Source organism: Medicago sativa, chromosome 5, assembly GCF_051527215.1.
Source record: "Medicago sativa cultivar Bolivia chromosome 5, Bolivia_mono, whole genome shotgun sequence".
Classification (NCBI taxonomy): domain Eukaryota; kingdom Viridiplantae; phylum Streptophyta; class Magnoliopsida; order Fabales; family Fabaceae; genus Medicago; species Medicago sativa.
Genome location: NC_140753.1, coordinates 51712534 through 51736264, shown reverse-complemented (window position 1 = coordinate 51736264; position 23731 = coordinate 51712534). Strand labels below are relative to the sequence as shown.

Below are 23731 nucleotides of genomic sequence, written 5' to 3'. Positions count from 1 at the left end.
ACATATAAATAAAACAATTTAAATCAAGAAAGGAAAAATAAAGAAAATAATTAAACATAAAGAAAGGAATTAAAAAAAACATATATAAAAGTTAACATTTAAAAAAGAACATTTAAAAAAAAAAATACTTACGTCATCCTTATTATACCAAAGCGGCAATGCCACATGACTGGCATAAGAGTGAAGCAAAGATATGTCCTGCGGTCCTCCAGGAAAGGGAGCGTCCGTAGGCAACACCTCCGGGGCAGCCGCCATAGCAATGTCATCCTCGTCTGGCTCCCCTGGCATATGCGGCTGCTCTGGCATATGCTGCTCGTCATACCCACCATCAGTCACATCATGGTGATCCTGATAGTTCAGGTACTCCACCTCCTGGGTCGGGTCAACCACCTGCGACTGTTCAGGATGCGCCTGAGAAGCCTCAGATGCCTGAGAAGTCCCTGAACCATCCGCCCTCCGACCTCTTCCCCTCTTTGGGATGTGCCCCCTTTGCCTCTCCCTCCGGTGGCTTTGAGTCATCGCACGCCTACCACCAATCATCCTAGATGGATCAATGGGCTCCTGATCGGCCATATCTACACATCATAAAATCAGTCATACAATCATCATTATGTCCATCATTCATAACCTAAACTAAAATCATCATTACAATCATCATTATGTCCATCATCCATAACCTAAAATCATTCATACACTAAAAAATCAATATACACTTAATATCATTCATTTCCATAACCTAATATCATTCATATAAACCTAACTAAACCTAAAACCATTCAGTATAACCATCATTTCAATATAATCATTATTATCATCATTTCAACATCATTCACATTTCCATAAACATAAACATAACTAAACCTAAAACCATCCAATATAATCATCATTTCAATATAATTTGTGTGCAACATTTCCATCATAACCTAAACATCATTCAATATAATTCTCATAACATAAACTAACTAAATAATCAATAAAATTGTCATTGAGGAATTTTATCAAACACTATGTGTGCAAAGTATAAAACATATTCAAATTGTGTTCATTTGCCACCATTCAAAGCCACATTGTCATTTAAACAGCATAGGCAACAACTACATTCGTTTATCAATTCAAAAACTACACATGCAATCATTAAATTGTCAATTTTAAAATCAACCCTAACCACATGCAAACTACTCTAATTTTTTTAAAAAATAAACCTAAACAAACTAACAATAACATTGCAATGATTAAGGGTACTTACTTGTGATAATGTGGTGATGATTGGCTTGCAATTCGTGAAAATGTGCTTTGGAGTGAATTTGGATGTGTTTGAAGCAAAAGAATGAAACTGGAAACTGCTTCTGTGCGTTCTGATTATGTTCAGAAAACTTCGGCAGTTAACTGCCGAGGAATTCCTCGGTAGTTAACTGCAGCCGGATTTTTAATTCCTCGGCAGTTAACTGCCGAGGGGGCAAAAACGTATTTTACATGTGTGTCTCAGCCTTCTCTAATGTGTGAACAGCAATTTTCTTGTTGTTAGCATTACTCTTTACTTATATATATAATAGAAGCGCGTGGCAACACTCTAGTAAAGGATTCAATTCACCACCAAAATTTAATTTTATTTACTTTTATTATATATATAAAATAAAATAGAAGCGCGTGGCAACACTCTAGTAAAGGATTCAATTCACCACCAAAATTTAATTTTATTTACTTTTATTATATATATAAAATAAAATAGAAGCGCGTGGCTACACGGATTCAATTCACACCAAAATTTAATTTTATTTACTTTTATTATATATATAAAGATTAGGCTTAAATATGGTATTGGTCCCTGCAAAATAGGCAAGTTTTGGTTTTAGTCCCTGCAAAAATTTTTTATAGGTTTTGGTCCCTGCAAAAATAGGTCAGTTTTGGTTTTAGTCCCTGCAAAATATTTTTATAGTTTTTGGTCCCTGCAAAAATAGGTCAATTTTGGTTTTAGTCCCTGCAAAATTTTTTTTTATAGTTTTTGATCCCTGCAAAAATTTAGGAAAAATGAAAAATTAATAAAAAAATTGAAAAAAATATTAAAAAATTCTGGAAAAATGAAAAATTAATAAAAAAATTGAAAAAAATATTTAAAAATTCTGGAAAATTGAAAAATTAATAAAAAAATATTAAAAAATTCTGGAAAAATAAAAAATTAATAAAAAATTCTGGAAAATTGAAAAATTAATAAAAATGAATTTTTTTTTAAAAAAATACGGAAAAAAATTAAAAATTCTGGAAAAATTAATAAAAATAAAAAACGATTAAAAATATAATATAATCTAATAAAATGAAAAATAATGCTAAATTCTGAAAAAAAATAAAAAAGATTAAAAAATTCTGAAAAAATAAAATTTTGAAATTTTCTAAAAAAAATTAAAATTCTGGGAAAATTAAATTTTAACAAAAATTCTGGAAAAATTCTAAATAAAATTTTAATGAAAAATAAAAATTCTGAAAAAATTCTGGAAAATATCTAAAAAATTTCGAAAATTTCGAAAAAAATTAAAAAGATTAATCATTTTTAAACAAATGAAATTTTTCAAATTTTCATTAGTATTTTTCGAAATTTTGATTAGTATATATTCGAAATTTCCCTTATTCTCGATTTATAAATACACAAAAGTTCCCGGTTTATAAATACACAAAAATTCCTAGAAAAAATACTAATGAAAATTTCGAAATTTCGAAAAATACACAAAAAACCTAAGCTCGGTTTATAAATACACATATTTTTTCCCTTATTCTTGGTTTATAAATACACAAAATTCCCGAAATTTTTTTTGGAAATAAATACACTGAAAAAACTTAAGCTCGACATATATACTAATGAAATTTTCCAGAATTTTTATTAAAACTTCGAAAATTTTAATTAAAATTTCGAAAATTTCATTTTTCCAGAATTTTAATTTTTCGAAATTTTATTTTTTCAGAATTTTTTAATCTTTTTTATTTTTTTCAGAATTTATCATTATTTTTCATTTTATTAGATTATTTTATTTTTTAATCATTTTTTATTTTTATTAATTTTTCCAGAATTTTTAAATTTTTTCTTTATTTTTTTTATTTTTATTAATTTTTCAATTTTCCAAAATTTTTTAATAATTTTTTTCAATTTTTTATTAATTTTTCATTTTTCCGGAATTTTTTAATATTTTTTTAATTTTTCAATTTTCCAGAATTTTTTAATATTTTTTTCAATTTTTTTATTAATTTTTCAATTTTCCAGAATTTTTTAATATTTTTTTCAATTTTTTTATTAATTTTTCATTTTTCCAGAATTTTTAATGTTTTTTTCAATTTTTTATTAATTTTTCATTTTTCCAGAATTTTTTAATATTTTTTTTAATTTTTTTATTACATAATTGGGGTCAGGGACTATTTCCAAAAACAAAAATTTTGCAGGGACTAAAACCAAAACTGGCCTATTTTTGCAGGGACCAAAAACTATAAAAAAAATTTGCAGGGACTAAAACCAAAACTGACCTATTTTGCAGGGACCAATACCATATTTAAGCCTAAAGATTACTACCATTTAAGGAAGGAGTATGAAAAAGCTAAGATGCAAATCTATTAGCTATTGTTACTATATTTGGCTTAGAAACCATTCAACTATATACATACCTTGGCTTGCGAGCCTCTTCAAAAAAAAAACTATATACCTTGCGAGCTTCCATTCTTATGTTAGTCATGATCCTGCTAGTGTAAAGTTCCAGTGCTCAAGTAAGTTTCATTCTTTTCCTTCGCATGTCATCTGTTGCCTCTAAATGCATCATCTTTATTTCGATCATTTTCTTTGGCTTAGCTGTTAGCATGTTTCAAATATTGCTAAAAATCTCCTTCACACTCTAAATTTTGAGTATTGATTTCTATACAATCAATATTGCAGGTAGAACTCATAAAGTTGAGACCTCTGTGTGTTGCATTATACTCAAGGACGTTCTGATTTCTTGAATTTCATTCAACTTCATTTGGTATTCTTCTCAACTTCACCTTTGTTACCATTTTTTTATGGCGCCATAGCCACGCGCTTAACTCTTTACGAAATTTGTACTTCTTTAATAGTTTTGTTCTTAACCTTTGTTGTCTGTAAAGACTGGTGTGTTTATGATCGAACATCTAAGAACCGCCTGATTTTAGATTTTAATTAACATACAAAGTTAAATTTCGAATTCGGAATCTAAATTGTCTGATCTTGATAGTTTGGATTGGACAGTAAATAAGTTGTTGTTTGCATGCCGTCACCGACCTGTGTCTGCAAAAAAATTGATCCCCATGACTCTTTGAAATGTATACTTTAGTAGTTTTGTTCTTAACCTTTGTTGTAATGCTTCAGTAAAGTTGGAATAGGCTGCCAAACATGTCTGTGTTTACTTATTACCTCTTCAATTCAATCCCTTGGATATCATTGTATATTAAATCAGCAGTGTTCGCCATTTTGGCAGCGCCTATTATGCAAAGCTTGTGCAGGGTGTTCTGTATAATAAGATAAGCATTTATAAAAAAAAAAGAGAGGGGTAACCTTGGCGCAACTGGTAAAGTTGTTGTCATGTGACTGAAAGGTAACGGGTTCAAGTCCTGGAAACAGCCTCTTATGTAAAACAGGGTAAGACTGCGTACAATACACCAAATGGTGGGACCCCTTCCCGGACCCTGATATGCGGGAGGTCTAGTGCACCGGGTTGCCCTTTTTCTTTTTATAAAAAAAAAAAAAAAAAGAAATCAGGAGTGTTCATGGGAGTTTGGAAACATGACAAAAACTCTGGGTTTTCTCTTTTAATTGTGTCCGTCATTCTCTTACTATCACATTTATCAAAAAAATTCTCCTTATATGGAAGGGTAAGTAAAGATACACATATAGAAGTATAGAATCACACCCTGTTTTTTAGTCATTAAATTCAATATTTCATCTATCATGCATTATTTTTGCTTTTCACATTTCAATTTTGTGTTTTGAAGGAAATGAAAATGCTGGTATTGATGTTGATGCTCCTGACATTCACTCTCTCTTTGACTGCGGCCAGAAGAGATCCACCATCACCTCTGTTTTATGACTCTGTCATTGACAAGACTTGGCCACTTACACCCCTTGCTTTCACTCATTCTGTGGCTGTTACCAGAAGTGATCTTCCCTCACCTCTGTTTCCTGATGGTGTCACCAACAACACTCCTCTGCCTCCGCCTCCGTCTCTACTCCCATTACAACCACCTCCTTTGCATCCATCAAACATTGAGGTCAATATTCACTTCAATTTGACACTAAAAATTGCTTTCCCCCTTGGAATTGTAATCATTTCCATCATAGGATGGATATCATACAAGTATTGCAACACCAAACCTACAATGCAAGGCTCGGGTGGAGTTGAGGTTGGAATTGAAATCCAGCCTACTTCATAATTTGCATGGGTTGAATACGTATGTGTGTGAGTTTAAACTAAGAGCTCTTAAGCTAATAAAGAATATCATGTTGGTGTATTTTTCTCTTGTAATTGAGAATATTATAATTGTATGAGCTGGATACTAAAGTGAAGATTATACTCTGTTTAAGAGGTTATCCACGTAATGACATTTAATAACTTAAGATAAAGTGTTTTGTTTAGTATAAAATGATTGTTCATGTGATCTGATCTTTGACTGATATAATTTGGTTCTAAATTGGGGATGGTATTTTATGTTTAGTATATTTCTTGGTGTTTTGTGAAGATTAAAAAAAATTACAAAGATGAGGGAGATTGCAAGTTTAGAGTGAAGAGTTATTAGACTAAAAAATCATGAGTGACTTTTCTTTTTGAATAAGAATTTGCATGTGTGTGGATGGGTTTTGGGGGAAAGAGTACATTTGTTTGGCTGTGGAAAATTTGGAGAGATCAAATTTGGCTGGTATGGTTTTTTGTTCTTTATAATAATTAGTTTACATGTATTTAGCTAATTAATAGTTTATATTAGGATTTGGAGAGTTAAAAGTGCACATTTTTTTTTAAAAAGTCTATTTTTACAAACTACAATATTATCGAGGACTAAAATTACCATTAAAATTTTATAGGAACTAAATTTAAAAAATTGTGATTTTATATGGACTAAAAACATATTTAACTCTTAAAACTAACAAAAAAAACTCGTGTAATTTGGGTCATAAAAAAAGAGATCGTGTCACTATAACCACAAATATATCTAAAATCAAATTCAATTTAAGGCATTTGGTGTTGAAAGAGGAAAAAATGTATACGAACCAATCGCTGGCGTTGCCAGGACCCAGGGCCGTTCCTAGAGTTTTACGGATCTTAAGCATAATATGAGAAAAGGGTCACTTAAATAATATATCATAAATTTTTTTAGTTCATTGTTGTGTTTTTATTAGTTCTTCATTTCTTTTTTTTTATTTCGTTGTTCACTACCAAATAAATGTTTTTTTAGACAACATCTAGAAATGAATCAAATACTCTATAGACACCAAAACAAAATAAAATATCGTAGAAGTAGAGAACAATAGCACATGCGAAGTAGACTGAAATTTTAGCATCCCAAAACATCGTATGTCAAATGCAGCTATTGACAAAAAGAACAAAACAAAAAAGTTGAGGCGTTTCACATCGGTGTTTTTTTTTTGTAGTGATCTTGTATCGGTTTCATAATGATGAATGTGTTTCGCATGATCTTGCATTGTCAAATTCAATTATATAATCCTTTCAATTAATTCAGGAAAGTTGACATTATTGTATTGATATAATTTATTTATTTTTGAATCTTTGAAAGACAAGATTAAGATTAATTTCTCTAGTAGACCCATTTTCAACTAAAATAGAATTTGTTTTGTTATGAAAATTAATCAAACTTATTTAATAATAAATATCATCGATATTTTTAATATTAGTGAGGCACATTATTAGGAACAAAGAGCCCAAAAAATATCACCAAATTCTTTGATACTATATAGAAGGGTGTATATAGAATTTTTTGTGCTACATGGGGTATATATAGCAAATCGCGCCAAAAGAGCCAAAAAAATTAACATATTTCAGCCCAGCGCTTCATCATGTCAATTGGGGCCTTTTTAGAAAATTTTGCTATATATACCCCCAAAAACCAAATATTTCTATATACACCCTCCACCTTAAAAAAAAAAAAATTGGGCCCCCTACCGGCATGGGCCCTAGGTCGTTGCACTCCCGACTTATGAAAAATGCTCTTCTTCAATCAAGTTTTGCTTGCTCCCAACTGCACTTCCGAATATGCCCCCAGCGTGAGTTAAGTCACGCATGTGTTAACACACAGCGTGAGTTAACTCACGCTGCGTGTCCTTTTAAAGGTCAGACAACAGCTCATTTTGAAATTCTGGCACGCTAGCCTTAAGATGTTCTATGCAATGTTCCAACACCGAATAGAGATTACGGATGTTGAATCAGATGTTTAGAACATTAAGCTAACTGAAATAAACAAAACAAAGCAAAGATAAAAGACAAGAAGCTAAAAGGCACAGTGAGCTTGTTAACCCAGTTCGGTGCAGCGTCACCTTCTCTGGGGGCTACCAAGCCAGGAAGGAAATCCACTAGTGTAGTCCTTATTCTAAGTTTCTCAGCAAACTCCTCGTTTACAACTCTAGACCTAGGACCTACCTGTATTGACTTCAACCTATGAACTCCTAGATCTAAGATCCCATCTCACTTCCCACAATCAATCACAGTCCCTGTGATTATTAGATTACAAACTCAAACATAAAGATGGAGTTACCTTCAAACAAACTACCTAACATTGTGCTTCACAACTTTGGTGTAGTACATAATCTACCTAGCTCCTTCCTGTACAACTTTGGAGTAATGAACACTTACAACACAACAAAACTCAGTCCTTAACATGTATCAAGGTCATACACAAAAGGTTCACAATTAACACAGACTCAAAACCCTAAAGATCTAAACTTCAATGACGATTTGAATAGTGAATTAGGTTTTGTAGTCTCGTTTATATACTGAAGCAATACGGGTCATAGCTTCTTGTTGGGCTTCAGAACAATCCACAAACAAACGGTGATCCATTTCACAAGAATCAGCAACAAATATGGAAAGTCCTAAAATGTAGGAACATCTTACGGAACAAACCAAACACATCCAAAGCTTCCTAAATTGTTGACACAATTTTAGGAACTGATAAACCATCTGATTCTGTCTAATAAGCATGTAGCTTGGCCAACAAGAAATAAGGCGTGAATTCCTTAAATAGATAATGCGTGCGTAAAACATGGCACAAGTGCAGGGCACACTGAACCATGCCAGGATGTTGGAACATCATGTCCAACATCACACTTGAATATTTGTTTTAGCAAAAGTGCAGCCAACATACAAATATCCAACAATCTCCCCCTTTGGCAAATTTTTTGCTAAAACAAATTGAGGTCAATCCAAACAAAGACGAGAGAAAACACACAACCATTTCTTCAATCATCACAAACAAACAATCATGAAGAAAGGTACACAACACTCGGATTACTAAAAGATACCGTAGATATAATTCCTCAGTCACTTCATAATCTTCAAGACAAGTGATAGAACAAACCGCAAGTGCACGGTCTATCGAAGTAGTAATAAAAGAGAGTATCGTTTCGACAGGGAGTTGTTCAATTTAATTAACTTTTAGAGAATGATTAGAGGAGAAGAAAGATTATAAAGTAAAGGGTTTCAGTTGATTGAAAAGAAATAAAATAATAAAAAGAGCCTTGGGTGAGTGTGTTTGGAAATAAACTTTACGTTAGTCCTAATTTCTAAAGACAAGTTTCTCTTTAGCGTATCAAAGCTTCTCTCGAAGTCAGTGAGTGTGTTCCTCCAACAACCACACCTATTCTCATGGGTGATTGCCTTTGGAATCCTTGAAGCTCGAAACTTTATATGTCTCAAGGTTTGCTAGACTATTCTCATGTTTCGCAATCCTTGTCTAAATTCACTTGTTCCAATATCAAAGCTCCGCGTTCGCTTTATGATTTGATATTTGAGATGATGAATTAACAATTATCAAACTCTCCGCGTTCGCTTCCACAGTTTGATAATGGTTAATTCATGTTAAAACGGTGAATTTAGATTAGAAATTAGGGTTACATAGAATTAAGGTTTAAGGCTTGGTTTGATTCGGATTACGTCATTAGACTTATCCAACAATTCCAAGACAAAGAAGTCTACTCACTCATGCTCATTGTAAACATAGAGAAGAAGAAGAAAAGCATAAAATAAATAACAAGAAAGTAAAGGAATAAAAGAAGAACTTTATTAAGAAAGACAATTGTCACTTATTGAATTCCAAGAATAAAGATGATTTGTTTGTGATGGCTAGCTACTCTATTTATAGGATACATTCGACTTAAAATCTAAGCAATTACATCAATAGAATGTTCCACAAGCAACAAAGGGCTTTTTGGTCAAAACCAAAATAGAGTAGCTTAAATCCTAAGCAAAAGCAGCAAAAGGCCATCCTGGGAGGTGGCACGGCCGTGCCCTCCATTTACATTGCACTCAAAAAAATTACATACATACTCTTCAATTGTCATAAATGCGGTTTCATGTTCATAAATCTTTGAATAATAACCTCATGTTCAATATTGTCTAACAAATCTCGCTCAATATAAATCACAAGACAATTATTTATCCATTCATCCCCCATTTGTAATAATTATTATAATGTATAAATGATATATAAATGATATATAGAAGATACGTAGTTTTATTGTAATATGTTTTTTTTTCTTAATTAGTTTTCTGTTTACTTTTTTTATAATACAAAATGGCTCAAAAGTACTTATAAATGTATTTACATTTATCTTCCTTCCAAGATATTAGAGGATTCAAACCTAAAATCTTCAAGTTCAAAATAAGTTTTTTTAAGGCTAAATTGCATTTTTGGTCCCTTAACTATTTAGGTAGTATCGCTTTGTCCCTTAATTAAAATTTGATTTATTTTGGTCTCTTAACTTCTCTCCGTTACACGTTTTGGTCCTTTCCGTTAGTTTTAATTCAAAAACGTTATGTTTTCTTCATTTTCTTTTGAAATTTTTCTGGGATTCTTGTTGTTGAAGGTTGATGAAGATGATATGAAGATGAAAAAGATGAGAAGAAGATGAAGAAAACCTAACGTTTTTGAATTAAAACTAATAGAAAGGACCAAAATGTGTAACAGAAAGAAGTTAAGGGACCAAAATAAATCGAATTTTAGTTAAGGGACCAAAGCGATACTACCTAAATAGTTAAGGGATCAAAAATGCAATTTAGCCTTTTTTTTTTACCATAAGAATGAACCCCTAAAGTTTATTTTACTACTTACTTTACTTACTTAAACCACAAAATTTATATATTTTTTTAAATTTTCTATTCAATAAAAAAACTATTATTTTAAATAGATACATAAAATTTCATATCTTTCATGATTTCTCAAACAACGTACAAATTATAATTTGTCAGTTTGACATAAAAAATAGTTTAAAGTTCAATAACTTGTGTGTTATTTTGTACCAACAAATGGCACGATCATCCTTCTACTCTAATGGCGAGGTGTTTTAAATAGATTCACACAATTGATTCGATGATCCATTAATATATGCCCCTTTTCGAAAACATTTTAAACTACAATTACAATTTCATGTTCACCTTGAATCTTGCACATGGCTTAGCAGTCCTACAAGGCTTTGGACTATGCTTGACTTTGCAGTGTGAGTTGAGTTGGTGCAAAACTTAAACATGAGGGGATTCATATCAAACAAAAGTACAATTATAGGCGAGGGGGTTCATGTGAATCCCCTTGTGTTAGTGTAGCTCCGCCAATGGAACCAATGATAGGTAATTTAATCGAAGATTGAAAAAGCCTAATCAAATTATACACATTCTTCATTTTGTTAAAAGTCTAACCAAACTATACCCACCTTTATATAAATCCTTGTTCACATGGCATAAAATAAAAAATAATAATAAACAGCTAAGAAAATAAAAGCCAAACCATTACTGATTGAAAATCCTCATAGTCTTGGTCTTAGTCAAATTGACTCCAATTAGCACCACACCCTTTTATTTAACTTTTTTTTTAAATAACGACTACAGTTATCAAATCTTCATCCCCACTCTAGTAAAATAGTAAAAAAAAAAAAAAAAAATCTTCACTACCTAAACGAACGAAGCTGCTTATAATTAACAACGTAGGGAGTACATCCAACAACTCAAAAATCTGAATAACGTGACAAACTCCAAACTTTAATAGTAAACAGAAAATATATTCCAGTAAAAACACCAGCTCATGTAACTTGATATTAGAGCTAAGTTGAAGATTGCAATGTGATAAAACCCTCCGTGCATAATTATAAGATCTTTTAGAAAGAAAAAACAAATTGTTCTTAAATATAAGATCTTCTACAAGTTTTTATATGCTTCTATTTTGTTTTTCAAATATATCATTTATTAATACCATCAATTTATCTTATAATATGAAAAATTAACATCGAATAATATACTTATACACAAAATGTAAATTAGTAATAATCATGCATATTCAAAACAAATTTATCATTTTAACAACTTTTCTCAATATATATTTGTGCTATGTTTTATAAGGTATTGTTAAAAGGAACGGATCAAACTAATTGGTTCCAGGATCGCATGATAGTGGGCATCAAAGTTTTTTTTTTCGCAAGTTAAAATGAGATATATTAAAACTGCACATGAAACACCCTTCACAAGACGTGCAAAAAGTGAGTCACTGCTGAATATTTACAAACTACATGATGCCAAATAAAGGAAGGCACCCTCAAATAACCAAAAAATAAAAATTACTCATGCACTCCCATACAAAGGAGCGGATGTTTCCACCAGTCATAAAAACAGTAATTAAAAGATATGTTCCTTGCTTTCATCCATAAAAACGAGTTGCGTTTAATTTTCTCCATAAGAACGAGAGAGTGTGATGCCTCGTTTTGGAAGATACGTTTGTTTCTGTCTTTCCATATCACTCAAACAGAAGCATACGAAATACCTAGAAAATAAGCATGAGTACTCCGAGGAAGTCCCGCCATGCATATAACAAAAATGATGGTAGTGTTGTTGTAAATCATTATGATGTACCAAAGATAAGCCTAACAAAGCCGATATCAATGACCATAAGATACAATAATTTCCACATGATAAAAACAAGTGTCCTGCCGTTTCCACAACTTCACACCCAAACACGCGCAGTGAATTATTTGCCTGAACTATATTTCTTCGTAACAAGTTGCCTCGAGTCGGAAGTCGATTGCAAAGAAGACGCCACACAAACAGAGACACCTTTGTCGGTATGTGCCTATGCCAAACATTGTCGACAATGTTCCTATCCGAGTGATCGTCATGGCTAGCAACAAAGCGATAAGCCTCTCGCACCGAATATCCATGAACAGTGTCAAGAGTTCAGCTCCATTTATCAGTCACGTTAAACTGTAAAACAAAGTTATGTAATAATAATGCACACTCCCTCACACTCTCCTCCTTCCATACTAACAGACGTCGACGCCACACCCACCCTCTCCTCCTTCTTCCCACCCCTCTCTCTCCATATTGGCCACCGTCCAATCCTTATGTACAGCGAGATCAAAGAGCCTAGGATATTTGAATCGCAATGGCGACTCCCCGACCCAATGATCATACCAAAATAAAGTACCATGTCCATCTCCCACCACCCGTCGAATGTTCCCATCAAACCAATTCCCTACTCCCCCACCAACCCCACCCCCCCCCCCCCCCCCCCATGAACATTAGATAACATCCTCCACCAAGACGAGCTATGTCTGCCCCCTCCAACAAACGGCCACCCTCCTCACGGTAACGTGCTTTTAAAACACGGTACCATAGGCCCTCTTTCTCCCCCAACATCCTCCAGCACCACTTCCCCAACAATGAAAAATTAAACTCTCTCAATCTCCTAACCCCCAAACCTCCAACCTCCTTAGGGACACAAATATCATCCCATTTAATCCAAGCAATTTTTTTATTTTCCTCACTCCCACCCCAAAAAAAATCTTTTAAAAATAGATTCAATAAGAGAAATTATATCTGCAGGAGCCTTGAAAAAGGAAATAAAGTAAACCGGGAGCGAAGACATGACAAATTTCAGCAGTATCAGATGGCCTCCAAAAGACAAGAACCCATGATTCCATGATGATAAGCGAGCAACTATTCGGTCAATCGCAGGTTTCCAAAAATTCAATTTTCCAGGATCCCCACCAATTGGAAGTCCCAAATACACAAACGGAATGGACCCCCTTCTACAATTCATAACCAATGTCGCCTCCGCCAACCACGACTCATTAATATTAACACCAGTAAGCATACTTTTATTGAAATTGACCTTTAAAGTTATTTGGTATCTCACGTTTTCTTTTAACTAGATCTCCCACCTGTGCTACCGCACAGGTCATATATATTTAACAGCGGTATTTGAAGAGATTAATAATTCACGTAATATCTCTGACAACACGATATAAACTAAATATTGTAAAAGATATGATAAATGGACCTCATAGTGACAAATAATGCATCCAAAGTTCACACTTAAATCGATTATAATACATTCTCCACACAATAAAATAGAAAGCTAGTTCATATACTCTGTATATCTGTCATGTAACAACAAATGCCTCCATATGTTGTTAATAAGTTTCCAAATGACCTGCATTTCAATTAAAATATAAATAGCATGAGACATTACAGTACATATAGCATAATGTTAAACTAATGTTTAACATCTTTAAATAAGGATTGTGCTTGCCAAAACTTAACAAACCAATAACCTCAATTTCCTTGAAATTCCTTCCAACAATATCAGCAGTATAGTTCTTACGCAGTGGTTTTGAAATACGCCTAACATGTAGTGTTTTCTGGATCAAATTCAAAATGCCTGGACCCACCAACCAGCAGTTTGGGTGTTATAAAAATGGTCATTGTAAAAAGATAAATAATTTATGCCAACAATGACTAACCATAGAACCTCAATATAGGTAAGTCTTAACAGATGACAAAACAATATACATGCACAACCATGAATGGGCATCATATCCTACTTCTGTTTCCACCTCATGAAATCATCTTCAAAGTATTTGTATCAGGCTATCAGCTAATAGTGGCTTTAATAGTTGGAATTGTCTTCAACAACGTTGTAACCGGTAATGAGTCTACACCTGCCAACAATCAAAATAATATATGGTTGGAAAGGATTTTAATTGTTGTAGCAGGTATATGTATACGAACCTGAAGATTTATCAGCTATAGATTTGAAAGGACAGTGATTGATATAACTTACCAATATATGATGGCGGCCTTAAAGCATGTAACCAATTATCAACAAATCTCCATAGCCGCTGTTGGGATATGTTTGGTAATGTTTTTCAACGCTTGTTGAAGTTTTACTCAACACATTGCAGCAAGGTCATACATCAAAATCTGCGGACGTCAACAATAAACATGCATATTAAAATTTTAAAATGCATTGCTTCATATCAAGATGAGATATATGGAATAGAAAGGATATGACATGAACAAATTGGGATCCTAAATTACTACAACTTCCTGCATTATCTTTGCAATTTTGACCAACGTATTTTTTTTTGGAATATCAGAATATGTCTTTCATATGTCCTGCTACAATTATGTGAATGTGCCAACTTTTAAATGGCTTTTAGAAGTTAAACTAATTACAAAACCAAAACATTAAGGACAAAAAGGCAATTCCAAATATCACAAACAAAGAAGTTAGATGAGTATAGTCGATTATTCATACCTCTTCCACTTCCAAGATATATAGAAGCTTTGGAGGGACCTTCTCTTTTAGACTTAAGTTGATTTTCGGCCCTCAAATGTGGATATGATTCGATTGTCCTCTGTATGCCTTCCTGCAGGAAAAATTACAGTCCCTTAATTAAACATGAAGAACACCCCGTAAAGAAGTAGGATTAACATATATACTCGTTGCAAAATGTAAGAACCTTCGTGCAAGAAACACCATCCATTTTAGAATCATATCTCATACATGATTTCTGAGTTTATTTAGATAAATCTTAACTCCACATTATCAGTAATTTGTAGGATTTAGAATTAGCCAACTTCTCATGATTTTTTTTCAAAGCACATGTTTCAGGCATGAAATAAGCTACTTCGGTAAAGTTTCTAGGAAAATTTAATGATACTAAGTAATTAAGCATCTCAACACAGTTCAGAGTCATGAATATTGAAGTTAAGACACAACACATATATAGTTTATATGAGGAAAAATATAATTCAAATATCATAGTCTTTTCTTGTATGATTTATTGTTGATTATATAATTTCAAGTGAAATACTTTACCATAAATTCCTTATAGTCAAGAACACCATTTCCATCTATGTCGGCTTGGACCCACAACTCCTTTATCTCTTCCTCATTCAACCCATGTGAATGGCCAAACCTATTCATTATTGTATATCTTAGAATAGCAATATGAAAGTTGAAGTCACAATGAAATCTTTGTTGTATCGTATAGTGTAGATGGATTCCAATCAAAGTTTCAAATCAACAACCAATGTGAAAATGGGAAAATTACATTCTCAAGAACAATGAAACAAAACAACAATTAAAATTTCAATTAAATTTAATAAATAAGAATGAGACTTGTCTCAACTAAGTTATAGTGATCCTTTTCTCAAATAGTTAGAATGTAAAGTACCAAATAAGCATAGAATCAAATGAATAAATATTATTACATAATCAATTGAACAAAACTCCCCTCTTTCAAAAGAATAAACAAAATTCACCGTGATCTTCACAACTCAATCTTCTACTATCTATCTACCATCGTTTTCTTGTATAAGATGTAACAGAAGCCAAATTACTACCTCAATAATAATAATTTAATAATCTTAAAAAGGGTAAGAAATTAATTAAGAAATTAGAAAGAGAATGGTTGGAACGTACTTGGGCTCTTGGGTTGTTATCTCAAATTAATTAAGAATGCAATTATTGAACTTGAACAATCAAACAAATATCATAAAATATCTCAAATTGAAAGGGCATAAAGTAGGAGTACAACTTAAAATGGAAAGAAAAAGTGAAATTAGAGGAGTTTGCTATTGACTTCTAACATATTGTAGTACTTCAGCAGATGAAATCAAAACATATAGACTCAAGAACCATAAAACCCAAAACTCTTCATTAGCAGTCACCTAACACAAATCTTCAAGATTATAGCATTTCATAGGCATATTTTTCTCACATACACACAACCTCTTGTGAGATAAAAAAATAGAAAAGAGAAGAAATTGAAAGTGATTTGATTTTATGTATTTAGTTGCAAGCAGTTTTATCAGCCAAATGGAGAGATAAAGCATGTCAGCAAAAGAAAATTTACAGCCTGTGTGTTGTTCATTATTCTCTTTGGCCAAATCAGCTCCGAAACTTGTTAATATGGTCGTGCTAGGATGACATAATCGTATGTATAACACCATAACTGCTATTTTTTTTCAGGCTAATGGCTTTTACATTATTTTTTAATCAAAAAGAGGTGCCGTTAACAGTGAACGTCAGAAGGTACCACAAACCAAAGATTATAACAAAGTAAGTAGTAATGTTTTTTACTAAATTTTTGGGCAAGGAACTATTATTTGCACTAAATACATATATACAACACCAATATAGCATATAGAAACACTGGTTTCTCTATGTAAGGGTCTCGGTTAGAAAAATACAAAGTATGGATCAAAAATGCATTTCAAGAAACTTGTTATTCCCTGTGTTATTGAACAAAGAAATAAATCTTTATCAATCCTTTAAAAACTTGTAAATACACTTTCAGATAAATAACAATCCATGATATTACCTATATTGTCAACATGGTTCCGTTATTCTCGACATTTATTTGCCTATTTTCATTTTATTTGTCTCCTCTGCTTTGCTTTCCCATGGTTTCTTCTTCCTATTCAAACCAAAGCAAAAAATCAGAAATCAAAATCATACATATTTAGATAGAGTCAGACATGTTCTTCACAAATTCGAATAATATTTTATCCATAGATAAAAAATACAAAAATTGAAGTAGTTTAACATTAACTCAAATGAAACAAAAACAAACCAAACCCATGATTTCAATTTCGAAATTTATCAACAAAAAAAAAAAGATAGCATACCATTGCAAATAAAACAAATTAATTACACATGATTGACAAAATAAGGGTTAACAAACTGAGTACACAGAGAAATACTTAAAGGGAAAGAAACTTCATAAAACATCACCTTCCCATAGAATGTTTATATGGTTGAACAAACGAAAAATTAATCGTCGGAATATAAAAGAGATGGCGTTCAAGCGTGTTATTAACAAATTGACGAAAAGCTTCACACGAATCGGAACCGTTACCGGATCCAGAGAACAGCGATTGAAGCGAGAAGGAGAAGGAGAAAACTTACACATAGCAGTGAAAAGGAGAAGAAATCACCCCACTTCTCCTAGTCGCGACGGAGTATAAAATCAAAAAAGAAAGAGCAGAGAGAGGAGAAGAGAAGAGCAACGATGATAATGGAGAAAAACAGCGACTGAGAGAGGAGAAGAGCAGAGAGAAAATTGAAAATGAAAGAGAAGAGCTGAGGTAGAGAAAAGCAGCGATTGATAGAGGGGGAGAGAGAGAGAGTGAAGGTTGAAAATGACATTGGAAATGGAACAACATTTATTAATAGCATTTGAATCTCAACTGATTGGATTATGTGGAGATCTACACAGATGCATCCAACGGCCAGAACAATTTGGAGCCAAAACCATCAGGATTAGGGTTGACACAAATTGTTAGCAATGTTATTCATATTAGAAAGTTACTAGATTGCCGACCCGTGCGCCGCACGGGTCTTATGAGCTAGAAAAGATCAGCCAACAATTAAAATTTGATGATTGAAAGTACTAAATTAACATTACATTATATACTAACGTTTGAAATAAAAAAAATGTAACAAACAGTTGGTGGAGTCAAATAAGCAGAGAAATGGTCTATCACATGGTTTTTTATATGGGGAAGTGAACAGCCGTTTTTTAATAAATCTCCTTGTGTTTACAAAGCAAGCAAAAATCAGTGGGAAACTAATGGAAATCGATCCCTCTACTACCATTGTGAATTTAACTAAAGTGGGCCATTATAATTATTAACCGTGAGTATTTGATTAGCCACACCAATTGCCTATGTTATTTTTGCTGCTAACATTATTAAATAAATAAATTTAAATATACACATCATTCTTATATAGAATACTATTAAAATTCCAAATCCAAAAAGACACCGCATGATTGAAAGCAATAACTAAACCATAAAATTAAAAGGTTATTTTACATCAAATATGTTTCAATTCTCATGAGATGATCTTCACTTTATAATAAGCTAAACATAGAATAATCATCCAAAAATTTAAATGCAATAACTTTCCTGGCATCTATATCTATCAAATGGTGTATCACATGGTTTATTATATGTTACATCAAACAATTAATCTTTGAGAACACGTGATGATCGACATTTGGTCCATATTCTAAGCTACGGTATGTAATAGAGATGGAGAATACTGTTCTTTATTATACATTATTATTAAGTATTAACAGCAATTCATTATTTTCAGGCAAGAAGTTGCTTATAAGTTGTTTTACCATGATAGAACGCAATTGAAATTCAATAACAATCAAGCAATAGACGTTTAAATAGTACTGGTAAAGGAGAGCTTCAGCAAATGGCCATTCATACATGCTAAAAGTTGTTGACACAGTTTCTATATCCCTTTTATACTAATAAATACGAATGCAAATCTGTTAAAGAAAAACTCAAAGAATTAACAAAACACAAAATACAAAAAACGATTGAACTGCTTTTATTGTTTTTGGGGTCTATTAGGTTTGTGAAACGATTGATCTGGTCGCCAAAATCTGCAGCAAACATGTTCGGTAACTGGACAGCACCCTAAAAGGACAACAAACAAATGTCCTTTAGAAAAACATAACGTCAAAAATTAAACCCTAGAATGAAAAAGCAGTAACACGAGTTTTGAAAACCCACATCCTCAACATCGTACTCAACTATGTACGTCCTATACTTCAGTTGTAGATTGTTGACAGCATTCTCCATCTCATTTGCAGGATTATTCATCAGAGGACCTGCCAAGGTTTTAACATACACAAACATGTTAGCGATATCATGGATTATCATATTATAGGCAGCTTAAAAGGAACTCGGATACTTTATATACCGGTTAAATAGTGGTACTGGAGCAAAGTTTCAATGTCTCGACGAGACATATGCAAGAACGATGAAATAAGGAGAAGAAGAGCATGAGCACAGATGGAAATAAGTGGTACATATATATAGCATGAAATAGGTTAAGATAAACATGCCTTGGAAACAGATCTTCTTTAGTTCTGCATGGGGACAACAAAGGTTGAAATTAATAGTATATGCCCAAGGGAAAATTTGAATTTCTAACACTACCACTTATTGAAAGCAAGCGAGTTCCAAGGGAATACAACTATCACAAATTTGAAATTCAAATAGCCCATGTGTTAGGAGGGAAATTTGCTAGGGTTGCAACAATTAGCATTTAATGACGTATGTTTAGAGGGAAAAATTAGGTTTAGTGATAAGCTAGACCTAATAAGCTTTAAGAATAAGTGATAAGTATGATATAGCTTCATGCTATGCGGTCATCGTGCTTTCCTAAAAATATTTTGGTATATTACATAACTTGTACTTATAGCAGAAAGTTGTAATGTGATTTAATGAGATACAAAAAATTTAGTTTTTATCATGTCTTTTGTCTTTAGTTTGTTATATTATTAAAACATTTTTATATAATCCAACATAGTACAACTGAAATTGTCATATCTTTTACTTTTATTATAGTGGATTAAGCGCATCATATAATAACGTGTTGCTGATATATTTATGATATATTTAGGCCGTGCATTTTGATTTGTTATAATGTTGCAGACTTGTCACGCTTTGTGATTGGGTTAAGTTGAGTGTTAATAGAATGTCTTTGGCTATTAAAAAGATAAATATGGTAGAGCAGGTTGTAGAATTATGAGTAGAAAGACACGTGATGATAAAGTGGCGCAAACATAGCCATATCCCATTAGAAATTAATTAACAGCCGCGATTCACGCAAAGCCCTCAAAATCCTCGCAGGTCTAGTTTTGGCATAAAAACCACGATCAAAATAACTTTATAAAGCAAACAATTGTAATGGAATTGACAAGTACTAAAGCAAACAATTGTAATGGAATTGACAAATACTAAAGCAAAAAATTGTCATGGAACTGACAAGTACTAAAGCAAAAAATTGTAAAAGTTATTATTGTAGACAAAAGGTTGGCTTAGTAATTATTGTGTTATATACTTGTAAATAGCAAATTACTTATTAAAATTCATATTTTATCAAAATTAACCTTGGTTTTTAGTACAAGACATCTTACTAGATGTTACAAGGAAAAAGAAGCAGAGGGATCATTTTAGGTTAAAAATGACCTAAAATTACCCCTCTTCAATAAATGAAGGAAAAAGAAAACTTAGAGAATGTGAAGTTTCTCTCACTAAAAAATTAGGGCCGACTTTTTCTAAACTTTTAAAAATTAGGTTTGTCTCTAAGTAAGTATTTCTCGAGTTAGCCATTACTTTTATCAATCGAGTAAGGATCATCTTAATTTATAAAAATAAATAGAGAATGCCATTTAGAAAAAGATAAATATAAAAAAAGATAAATATAAAAAACAGATGGTGGATCATATCGTTAAGTGAGTCCCACCATCATTAATTATTCTTATATTTTTAAATTTTTTTGTGTATTTATATATTCAGAAGAATTTTCGAATATATTAAATGAAGGGTATCCTAACTCATGTCAATTACTCCATCATGATGACCATTTGATTTATTTTGTTTAAGAAAGTAAACAAAAATGCAAAGTGGATTGAGAAAGACACAATTGAATGTAGGAAATTTAATTCCGGGCATGAAGATGGTAGAGCGCGACAGAGTGTCTATTTAGCCATATATCGTATTGTGTTTATAATTTGTTGAAGTGAACTCGAGTAGTTGTAGATGATCTTGGCTTTTATGTTTTTTTTTTTTTTAAACTTCTTTGGAAACCTTCTACCATTGACATCAGAAACATCTCATAAGTCTTGTTTCAATATTTATTCATAAAAAGTTCATAAATGACACGTAAGGAATAAAAGTAAAAACAAACCTCATCCCGTTACGTATCAGAGCACCTAGACACAATGTGAGGAGTCCACTCACAACCGCCACTAGTCTTTCTTACCTGCAAGTTACCCATACGAAGAGCAACATTTTCAAGCAAAGGGGTGAGATGTCACAGTCAACAAATTAAACATATAATTCTTCAAAATGCATTTAACAACATAAAACATCATTAACATATCAAACATTTATCACTTAGCATCATATCAAATCATAATCAAATATCATCTTTAATTCATAAGCAAATATCATCTTTAAAACATAAGCAAATATCATCTTGAAATCATCAGACATCTTATTCAACTCAACACTTGACTCGACGATGCGACTCAACTTGACAATGCAACTCTTAACATCTTAAACCTTCGTAAAAACTTCTTGATATGCAAATGCATGTGGTACCATTCAGGGCATCAAGCCCCCAACATATATGAGCGTAAATAGGCTCTTCAACAAAGTGAGCAAAAGCTGCCGGGCCTCAAGCCCTCAACGTAGTTTGAGCATTAAGCTGCCGGGCCTCAAGCCCCCAACGTAGTTTGAGCATTAAGCTGTCGGGCCTCAAGCCCCCATCTCAAGACCTGTGAGGATTTTGGGGGCATCTTTTCATCACACGTGCCCACAAATTTAGTAAGAAAGACACGTGACACGTGTGATGAAAAGATGCCCCCAAAATCCTCACAGGTCTAGCTTTAACAGTAAAAACCACAATGACAAACAGTTTATAAAGCAAAAAATTGCAATGGAATTGTTAAGTAAAAATTATTGTAGACGAAAGGTTGTGTTTTGTTGAATGTTTGGAGATAGTAACAGCCACTAAAGAGCATAGGAAGAAGGGAAGTGGTCTATGACTATGTGATGAAAAGTAGGAGTTGTTTGAAAGAGAGGATGAGTTTGGAACCTTAATGGATCAGGATTCACTGTAGTCATTTATTTAGGGAAAAAGTACACTGACCAATGTGTTAGCCATTAGATCTATCAATTAGATCATCAAAACCCTTTGATTTATTTTGTGGGGCTCATCTAACGAAAAGTTGGTATAAGGATAAAAAATATATTTAACCAAAAACAATGGCAATGTGTATTGAGAAAGACACAATTGAATGTAGAGAATTAATTCTACGAATGAAGATTGTAGATGTGTCTGTTTAACCCTTTATCATATTGTATTTTGTTGTAATTTGTTGGAAGTGAACTTGACTACTTGAGTAGTTGTACATGATCTTGGCAAAAAATTTATCAATAGTCTTGGCTGGTCAAGATGAATTTTAGTGTCAACTTACTTTTTTAGTATAAGAATAATGAAAAAAAAAAAAAAGAGTATATCTTTCGGGAGCATTTATGGAAGCATTATACCATCATGCCCTTAGTTTCACATGACTTAAAATCCGTGGCAGTGTGGACATTTTTGACTTCTAATAATCTATAAATACGACCGCCAACCATTATACTTTTGCTTCATTGTTAATACAAACTTCCATTGCTCAAAAAAGTAAGCTCCATTCCTTTTCTTGCCATGTCAATGTCATGTGTAGCCTCTAGATTCATAATTATACTTACAATTTTGTTTTTGTTTATTTCTAAAAAACCTTTTCAGTCTAGATTTTTTGAGAAATATGTTTTTTTCCTTCATGTTGAGTATTGATTCTATACAAACTATAATGCAGGAGAACGTACAAAGTTAAGCTAGCCGTGTGCTGCATTTTACTTGAGGATATTCTAATTAGTTTCCTGGTAATCTTCTAAACTTGACCTTTTCATTTTTTTGTTCTTAATCACTTTGGTTGTATGGCTTCAGTGAAAGTGAAAGAGACCACATAGCTAGCCATAGGACAAATCTCCAACTTTTTTTAAAAACTTAAGATTTTGAGACATGTTTTCTTAACCTTGCTAAAAATCTTCTTCATTTCAGATTTTGAGGGGAAAAAAATATTCATGACAAAATCTCTTTTGTATTGATTTAGTAGTTTTGTTTTAACCTTTGTTCTTCTAAACTTCTAAACCTAACTTACCTTCATAGCCCACATGTTCTTAACCTTTATAGTTATGTTCTTAATCTTGGTTGTATGGCTTCAGTGAAGTTGGGAGAGTCTCGAACTTATTTGAATACATGTAAGCTTGCTAAAAAACAATTTCATACATATCAAACTATTTTTTAAACTTGTATTGTTTTTTTTTTTTTTTTGAAACGGCGAATTCATTAAAGCCAAGCACCAGAGGTGCAAAACGGCGAGAAAAATTACAAAGAGGCCAGGACCTGCTGATCCAAACATACACCTACCAACAGTGGCAGCTAGCAGGCCGAACCCCCAACAAATGTCCCTAACAGCCGAAAAACAATAAAAGCATAACCAGTACAGCGCCAGTATTGTAACCCAACCTGCTTACTAAAAATCTTGACTTCATATTTTGAGAAATGTGTTTTTTTTTTTTTTCATGGTAAAAGGTAGAACTAAACCCTA

At 32.4% G+C, this 23731-nt stretch overlaps 1 long non-coding RNA gene across 4 annotated transcripts; it reads right to left on the bottom strand.

Annotated features, from left to right (window-relative positions):
• Positions 1 to 13453: 13453 nt before the first annotated feature.
• LOC146922847 (uncharacterized) lies at positions 13454 to 17686 on the bottom strand. Of its 4 annotated transcripts, none has more exons than XR_015012616.1 (8): positions 17452 to 17686; positions 16865 to 16960; positions 15358 to 15457; positions 14794 to 14905; positions 14317 to 14456; positions 13997 to 14194; positions 13808 to 13914; positions 13454 to 13686 (listed from the first exon to the last, which is right to left on the bottom strand). It is a non-coding gene; the product is annotated as an uncharacterized LOC146922847 (long non-coding RNA). The 4 variants fall into 4 exon arrangements; XR_015012617.1 differs by having other exon boundaries at positions 17278 to 17613; XR_015012614.1 differs by lacking the exons at positions 16865 to 16960; positions 17452 to 17686 and adding an exon at positions 15804 to 15938.
• Positions 17687 to 23731: the final 6045 nt, after the last annotated feature.